The sequence below is a fragment of the Crinia signifera genome, chromosome 7 (genome assembly GCF_055691185.1).
Source record: "Crinia signifera chromosome 7, ASM5569118v1, whole genome shotgun sequence".
Classification (NCBI taxonomy): Eukaryota; Metazoa; Chordata; class Amphibia; order Anura; family Myobatrachidae; genus Crinia; species Crinia signifera.
This window is the reverse complement of record NC_139223.1, coordinates 185,381,852-185,392,020: the sequence shown is the minus strand read 5'-3', so window position 1 is coordinate 185,392,020 and position 10,169 is coordinate 185,381,852.

Below are 10,169 nucleotides of genomic sequence, written 5' to 3'. Positions count from 1 at the left end.
CCACCGGCATCGCCCTCGCTACGCCTCTGCCGCCACCGCCCTGATCCCCCTGCCCGGATCCCCCAGCGAGGGTGAGCGGATTCCCGGACCCCGGCCACCATCTTTCCCATTGGGCTGGGCCGGGGGCCCCTAGGTCCTAGGGCCCCCGGGCAACTGCCCATCGTGCCCAATGGGAAAGACGGCACTGGTGGTAACCCTATAAACAGAGGATGATGGTGGGAGAGGCAGGCGGTGATGGGGAGAGGCAGAGGCAGAGGTAGAAGGTATGGGAGAAAGTCAGAATATGATGGATAGAGGGTGACAGGGAGTAAATGCGAACACTATATCTCTACAAATTAGTGACTTCCAGTGGGGGATTGGCCATAGAGGAGGACGTGGCCCTGAGTACTCTTCCCAGAGTAGTGGCCCCGCCCCCCTCCTGTCTCCCACACAAACATGCCAGCTCACAGAGTACTCAACACTACAAATTCACATGGAAGGCGGACGCCCCTCTGTATCCATTGTGACATGATCTGTTAAAGGGACAGGAGTTGGTGCTATCTAACTTTTTCTGAGGTGTTACTGGGATCCACAAGGGGAGGGGTGTGGATATTTGTGATATTCGTGAGATTATGGCAATGAGTTGTTTCAGTGGCGTAACTATAAATTTTGCTCCCCCAAGCCAAAAATGTTTCTGGCGCCCCCCTTTTATTAAAATTGTACCCCTCGAATAGATGTAAAAAAAGAGTGTGCACATTTAAAAAAAAGGGTCGCTTCAAGTTGCAATGCCCATTACATATTTTGCCACACACCGTAATGGTCATTGCACATTATGCTGCACACCATAATGCCCATTACACTACATCTGTACACACTGTATATTAGGGTTACCACCTTTGTGTTGAGAGATTCCCGGACAGTGGCCCGCCCCTTGACACACCCACAGCCCACCCCTTGATCCGCCCCCAGCCCCGCCCCTTGGCCCTTCTTGCCATGTTTTTTTTAACCTTTACGTCAATTCCATTCTTGATTTTGCACACCATAATGCGAGTCACACGTTACATTACACACTGTAATGACCATTACACGTTATGCCACACCGTGATGCCCATTACATGTTACACCATACACCGCAATGGCCATTACATGTTATGCCCATTACACATTATGCCACACACCATTATGCCTATTACTCGTTATGGCAGCACTCAAGATATTTGTCTGTAAAGCAGGAACATGGACAGTGCGCGCCGTAGGCGCGCAAAAATTTTTTTCAATATAATGCCGATCAAACGTCACTCACCCATTACATAGTATACCACATGCCATAATGCCCATTACACCACACACACCGTGATGCCCATTACACATTATGACACACAACATTATGCCCATTACTCATATGCCAGGACTCAACACGTTTTCTAAAGCAGAGAAAAAATGCATAGTGTGCGCCAAAGGCGTGCACCAAAATATGTCACCGTATTGCCGATTACACGTCACACACCCATTACATAGTATACCACATGCCATAATGACAATTTCACGTTATGCTAAACACCGTAATGCCCATTACACGTTATACCAAACACCGTAATGCCCAATACACATTATCCCATACACTGTAATGCCCATTACAAGTTAGACCAAACACCGTAATGCCCATCATTGGGACATGAGGAAATTCTGTGGGCGCTAGTGAAATCACTGGGGCTTGATTCAATAAAGTGGGTCCTAGACAGAGACAAGGCAGTTCATTGGCAAAAGTGACATCAATGAGATGAGACCATTCAGTGAGCACTAGTGATGTCACTGACTCATGATACAATTAGGTGGGCACTAGTGACATCACTTAGACGAGGTAATTCAGTGGGCACTAGTGACATCAATAAGAAATTATTAAATTAATTAGGAAATAGTGGCATCACTTACATGACATGGTTCAGTGTGCAACTGTGCACTAGTGACACCAATGAGGAGATCCTCCTGCTGATCGTGACCCCCGGGTAAGTAATTATGCTCTCTCCTCTGCTCCAATGATAGTTCAGAACTTCAGCGGGCTGCCGTGATCCCACTGCGCGCCGGCTGTGAGGTGACAGTCTGCCTCGCCGCCATTGGCTGGAGCAGCCGTCACGTGACCGCGCTGCCTTCCCAGTAATGCTGTGCGGGGCGGGCAGTCATCGGCGGCGGCACCTCCTGCTGTAAAATATTTGGCATATATAGGGTGCAATCAGGGGGTCACTGCCTGTTCCCAGACATTGTATAGTCCGGGAACGTCACCCGTCCGGACTCCAGACACCGGGCTTAATTACCGGATTGTCCGGAGTAATCCCGGACGGGTGGTAACCCTACTGTATATGCACCCTATCCATACACATATATATACGTCACCCGTCCGGACTCCAGACACCGGGCTTAATTACCGGATTGTCCGGAGTAATCCCGGACGGGTGGTAACCCTACTGTATATGCACCCTATCCATACACATATATATATATATATATATATATATATACACACACAGACACACATATACATATATATATATAGGTATATACTTACACAGGACCTGCACTCTCACCCTCGTAAAGTAGGTAGCCGCTGGGGTGCCGTATATATAGCAGTGCAGCCAAGACTAGCACAGCTATGTACATACAGGGAACTCCCCAATGGGGAAAACAGCACTCACCAGACTTCTTCAGAAGTAGTCACCCGGGCTCAGTGTCCCAATCGATTTATTCAGTCAAAAAGAAAAAGGCCTGCCGACGTTTCGGTCCCTGAGGACCATTATCAAGGCAGTACAGCAATACAGCAATCAACAGCGTCGTTCACAACAGTGTGTCAACATGGTAACAGGGGCAGGGGAGCCATGTCTGGGTCCCTGTTTATATAGGGGAGTGTGACCTCCCACCGCCGATGTGCGTTCCACAGAGTGGAACGCATGACGTCACTTCCGGGAATCCCGGAAGTGCGCGGCCGCGATGTTGCGGCGGCGCTGATCGCAAGTATGTATTGGCGATCAGCGGCGGTCAGTGTTGTGTATGTATGTGTCACAGTCCAGCAGCATCTGCGCATAGAGTGTGGGGTGCGCTGCAGTGTGAAACCCGCATCTCCATATAGGATATTGATGTCGGGTGGTCACATGATCCTCCCAAACACCGCCATTCATTGGTCAGTGATTGGGTCATGTGTCCAATGTTATGGTACAAGGCTGTCAACGTGTGCGTGCTGCTGTGTAACACATACATAGTGCAACACTGCAAAACAGGGACCAGACATAAGACTGGGGGGAACATTAATGGGGGTAACATTGGGTAGTGATCAAACTTAAGACAGGCTGTGTTCTGGAGGAGACAAAAATAACAACAATAATTAGGCTTATGCCTCTCTGGTGCTGTGGGTCACCGTGACCTCTATCCATAACAGTCGACATATACAGAAAGTGGGCGACATGCATGTGCAGTAGACGTGCACAAGGTTCGAATTCACTGATATTGGGGTAGTATCCCGGGGATCCCTCCAGATATCGGGTCTATTGTGATGATTTGTGAGCTATTGGTTATGTGTGATGGCACTAGGGGTTGGCAAATCCGTGAATTTGTACAGCATGTGTGTCGCGATTCCGGAAATAGTAAATAGATGAATAAGGAAGAAACAAAAAACAAAAACAAAAACCAAAAAAACAAAAGAACTGGGGTAGGCACAAGCCAAATAATAAGAAGGAGGCCACAGACTTAGTATTTAATCTCTCTACTACACCCTTGGACTCTGACACCATGCACTTGTTGGCAAGGGGATTGTCATTTGTCCCGACATACCCTCATAACAAATTTGAATCAGCAATAGATCTGTACAAATTCGGGCGGAAACTACGCCTTAGGGAATATTTTCCCCCCACCTCAGAACAAAAGGATAACATGCCTTTTAAGAAACCATCTACATTCGACCCCGTCTCCTCCAATGCCAGTATAAAAACATTTACCCGCATGGTCAGTAATGATATCACCCGCAAACAAACCCACACTAACTTTGACAATTTAAATCAAAGTGAAAGACGAGCATTACAACATTTGAAAGCCAATGACTCGCTTGTAATTAGACCAGCTGACAAAGGGGGAGCGGTTGTGGTACAGGATTGGGCAGACTATGATCACGAGATACTACGGCAACTGAGTGACATAAACACCTACTCCCCCCTGACCACAAACCCTATACCCACGTTTAAAACACAGGTGGACAATACATTAAAACTGGGCCACACCAGTGGCTGGCTTGACAAGCACACATTCGACTACTTGACGGTTACACACCCTATATGCCCCATAATCTACACCCTCCCCAAGATACACAAATGCGCCTCTCACCCTCCGGGTAGACCAATAATTTCAGCAAGGAATTCACTCCTTCAACCACTTGCAATCTACGTCGACTCTTTTTTACAACCCATCGTACAACTCGGAGACAGCTATATCCGTGATACATCTGATTTTCTTCTAAAACTAAACGCGGTCACTGGTGACCTCAGTGATGTGATACTTGCAACTATGGACGTTGGATCACTTTACACCATCATCCCCCACTCAGAAGGTCTAGAAGCGCTCCGACAAGCCTTCATCACACACCAACAACGAACCCCACCGACTGAATTCCTACTGGATCTGAGCGAAAAAGTGTTGACACTTAACCACTTCTTATACCGTGATACCTACTACATCCAGCGATCTGGGACGGCAATGGGATCGAACCTAGCGCCATCATATGCAAATATCTATATGAGCCAGTACGAACACACCCACATATATCCCACCTATGGAGAGAGACTGCGCTTCTATAAACGTTTCATTGACGATATTTTTATTATCTGGCAAGGATCAACTGAGGAATTCATTGAGATGGTCAACACATTAAACAATTTGGAACTTCCAGTCAAATTCACATATGAAGCCAGCGAATCTACAGTCAATTTCCTTGACATATCTATTACATTAACTAACGGACTGATCAGCACTGCCCTCTTCCGTAAAGCCACAGATAGAAACACACTCCTCCTGGCCACAAGTCAACACCCACCAGCATTGAAGAACAATCTACCTATTTCTCAATTCTTACGCGTAATGCGCAATAACTCTGAGGAAGCCACCATGGAGAGTCAACTAGAAGAGATGGCATTGAGATTCCGTGAAAGGGGCTATTCAACTACCACCATCAATGGTTGCCTCAAAAAGGCTAGACAAAAATTTGTCAATGACCCAAAAACCACCGGTGACAAACCAGCGAGAATGATATACACGACCACCTTTGATAACATGGCGCCAAAGATCAATAAGTCCATTCGCCAACACTGGCAGATCATCAACTCAGACCCTCAACTACATCTGTCAAAATCATCCCCGCCCATGATGGCCTACAAAAAGGCACCCAATTTGAAACAGTTACTACTAAGACCTACCGGACAACCTGGCACTCCCCAGAATACTACCTGGCTACTTGAACGACGTCCAGGATGCTTCAAATGTAGCGGATGCACCACTTGTAGGAGTATGATCGCTGGCCCCACATTCCCTCATCCCCACACTGGACAACCACTCAAAATAAAATTCAAATTACATTGCAATATGGACCATCTGATTTACATTTTGATATGCCCCTGCGGACTCTACTATGTGGGGATGACAACCAGGAAATTTAGAGAGAGAATGGCCAACCACAGACTTTCCATCCGCCAGGCTATAGAAACAGGAACAGCCGACCTACCAGTACCAAGACACTTCATTAAAGCAAGACACAATGTACCGGACCTGAGATGCAAACTAATTGACTGGATACCGCCGCCCCAGAGAGGAGGAGATAGAACACTACTACTTCGCAAGAGGGAGAGTAAATGGATTTTTACACTGGACACCATCGCACCCAGAGGGATGAACGAAAATAACCCTCTCTCGATCTTTCTACAATAAGTCTAACATGAAATATTTACTTCATTTTTGAAAATATTTTTCACGATTTTTTCATTTTTCATGATATTTTTTCATGATCACTTATGTTCGCATTTTTCCCCATTTTTCCTGATGGAACCGCTTCCCATACCCGGCGCATGATTCCGACGGTAACGGAAGACCGCGACCCACGACTAGTTAATACACTACCCCCTCCTTAGCATCACTTCCTCACAATAATATCAGTCGAGGTTGCCCCTGATTTTTCTACTAACAGCACCCCATTAGACCCAGATAGTTACAGTGGGGGCCCATGGAGACACACCCCTAGATGATACTTACCGGTATGGTACAACCTACCCCAGTTCTTTTGTTTTTTTGGTTTTTGTTTTTGTTTTTTGTTTCTTCCTTATTCATCTATTTACTATTTCCGGAATCGCGACACACATGCTGTACAAATTCACGGATTTGCCAACCCCTAGTGCCATCACACATAACCAATAGCTCACATATCATCACAATAGACCCGATATCTGGAGGGATCCCCGGGATACTACCCCAATATCAGTGAATTCGAACCTTGTGCACGTCTACTGCACATGCATGTCGCCCACTTTCTGTATATGTCGACTGTTATGGATAGAGGTCACGGTGACCCACAGCACCAGAGAGGCATAAGCCTAATTATTGTTGTTATTTTTGTCTCCTCCAGAACACAGCCTGTCTTAAGTTTGATCACTACCCAATGTTACCCCCATTAATGTTCCCCCCAGTCTTATGTCTGGTCCCTGTTTTGCAGTGTTGCACTATGTATGTGTTACACAGCAGCACGCACACGTTGACAGCCTTGTACCATAACATTGGACACATGACCCAATCACTGACCAATGAATGGCGGTGTTTGGGAGGATCATGTGACCACCCGACATCAATATCCTATATGGAGATGCGGGTTTCACACTGCAGCGCACCCCACACTCTATGCGCAGATGCTGCTGGACTGTGACACATACATACACAACACTGACCGCCGCTGATCGCCAATACATACTTGCGATCAGCGCCGCCGCAACATTGCGGCCGCGCACTTCCGGGATTCCCGGAAGTGACGTCATGCGTTCCACTCTGTGGAACGCACATCGGCGGTGGGAGGTCACACTCCCCTATATAAACAGGGACCCAGACATGGCTCCCCTGCCCCTGTTACCATGTTGACACACTGTTGTGAACGACGCTGTTGATTGCTGTATTGCTGTACTGCCTTGATAATGGTCCTCAGGGACCGAAACGTCGGCAGGCCTTTTTCTTTTTGACTGAATAAATCGATTGGGACACTGAGCCCGGGTGACTACTTCTGAAGAAGTCTGGTGAGTGCTGTTTTCCCCATTGGGGAGTTCCCTGTATATAGGTATATAGATAGATGTGTGTGTCTATAGCTATATATATATATATATATATATATATATATTTATATAGATAAACAGGTATATAAACTTTTTCAGCACATACAGGCAGTCAGTGCTGCGCTGCCTGAACGCACCTTGACTGACTTGGTGGGACACTGTCTCTGCTCCCTCCCTGCTCCTGATGGTTTCCCCGGGCTGGCTCCTCAGGCCTGGCATGTTTCCCCAGCGTGTGACGTCCTGACGTCACACGTATAGGGGAAGTTAAAGACAGGCTCTGACACAACATCTCAGGCCACGCCTCCATCCGCCCGCCCGTCCATTCTACAGCAAGCCAGATCTCCCTCCTATTCGATAGCCCGCCCACCCGCCAATCAAGTGAGACTTTTTTTATCTGACTGACAGTCACTGTCAGTGACTGTCATGTACGTGCCTGTGCCGCGGCCGACTAGCTTGTGCTCAGCCTGCGCACAGGCAGCGCAGCAGCCGGCGGCACAATCTAAGTAAATATTTGTCAATGCGCCGGGAGGGTGTCGGCGCCCACGCAGCCCCCGCTCCTCCAAGCGGCTGCGGGGGCTGCCTTACACTAGATACGCCACTGAGTTGTTTGTCTGCTTGATTTGGGGTCTGTGTTCTCTCTCAGCGGGGGGGGGGGGGGGGGGAGTGAGGTATTATTTGAAATGTGGAGGTTTGTGATTAGACTGCCCGCGGCTTCCACACAGATGTAACACTCGATTGTTTTGGAGAATATATATTTTAGTTCTGGTGTTTAGGAACATATGAATTGAATTGCCCGTCACCAGTGGTGTGCAATGTAATCTATTGATAAGGCAACACTATGGGGAGGACATATCAAACTTGGTCCAGACCTATTCACACCAGATGGTGGGGTCTGTGCAAGCACCTTACGCTGGACCTTATTCTAGGGGGAGCGGTGTTGAGCCACTGTGCGCACGGGGGGGGGGGGGGGGGGGTTGGTTTGCGTCTGTACGGGCTGCATTTAAATTACACACAAAGCTGCAAAAAATCATGCGACCGTGAGCGACCATCAAATTATTTTTTCCTCCGTGCAGCGGAATGCGAGCTGATGTGTAAACGTACTCATCCGCTTGCATGTGCATGCTATAAAATGATAGGTAGAAGCTGATTGGCTGTTTTGGGCAATTACTCCAACTGGCTGTTTGATACATGTCCCCTATAATTGTTTTCTCTTTGTATTTATGTGTTTCCTCCTAATTGGTGATCATTAGTCACTGCCTCTAATTAAACCCTTTTATCTATTTTAAAAATGCTGATTAATCCATTCCCAGCGTCACATGCTGCAGTAATGCAATCCAGATGAGATCAATATGTGCTGCTGTTATAGATTATACTTAATAGAGGCAAATGCACTACATAAACCACGTTGTCAGTATCATCGTGTACATCACATTATAACGTAACCGGATTATATAGGCTCAGGAAATTGTCCTTATTTTATTTTTTGCAAACAGGTGTAATTCAATTTCAGGAGAATGCCGGTGTGAACTGTCATTGCTGCAAAGTTTAAATGCCGGCCACAGCACCTCATCTCACACCCTTCGTCTGTCATCTGGCCGAATGAACACTTTTGTACAAGATTGTGCTGCTGTAAAGCATGACTATGCTGCACCTGCACTGATTCTGTTAGACAGATGTAGTCACCCACAATTGGATTCCCCAACCCTACAACACCATTAGGGCGAGATGTTGGAAACTTAAAAAATGTGTCCAAACCTCTGAAAATGGCACATATGGCAGGTTATTCAGCAATGGCGTAACTAGCAAATATGCCCGCCCCCCCTCCCACTCTACCCCTCCCCCCACTTACCCCTCCGTCCCCCCTTACCCCTCTGCATGCCGCCGCCGCATTGAGGGACCCGCAGCGCAGATCTCCTCCTGGCTCCGTCTCCTGCAGTGCTAATGAAAAAACTGTTTTTAAGGATGCTAGAGGAGGCCACCATCGGTGCAGTCACTGGGAACACATAGCTAATGGCATACCATTGAATTCCATTTGCAACTTTGTATATTATGCACCTGCTAAGCTCATGGGATTCTAAACTTAAGGGGCATACACACGGAGCGATTTTGTGCTGTTTTCTAATCAATCTGACTAGATTGCTTAGAAAGTAAGCACAGATCTGTCTGTGTATATGCCCCTGAGAGATGACAATGAGTTTGCTAACTAAAGGCCCATACACTGGGCGACTTTGAGCTGAAAGTCTCAAAACCGCAGGTTTGAGCGGCTTTCAGCTCAAAGCCGCCCAGTGTGTTTGGTCCGGCGATGAGCGGTGAGCACTGCGGCGCGCTCCTACAACATCACCGGGAAAGCCGTTCATCTGAATACGTCCAGGAAAGCCTCAAGAAGGGGTTTATCCGACCATCTAAGTCCCCCCTTAGTGCCGGCTTCTTTTTTGTGGAAAAAAAAGATGGCTCTCTCAGGCTTTGTATTGATTTTCGTGCCCTCAACAAAATCACGGTTAAAAATACATATCCCCTTTCTTTGATTTCGGTAATTTTTGATCAATTGCGGTCAGCCACCATCTTTACTAAGATTGATCTCAGGGGAGCTTACAATCTTATCAGAATCAAGGAGGGTGATGAATGGAAGACGGCTTTTAGTACTCAGTCTGGGCATTATGAGTACTTAGTAATGCCTTTCGGTCTTTCCAACGCCCCTGCCGTCTTTCAAGATCTTATTAATGACGTCCTCCGTTTTTTGGGCTGATTTGTTGTCGTATACTTAGACGACATTTTGATTTTTTCCCGAGATTTGAACTCGCATAGAAATCAAGTTAGACAAGTCTTGCAAAAACTAAAGGTGGCCATACA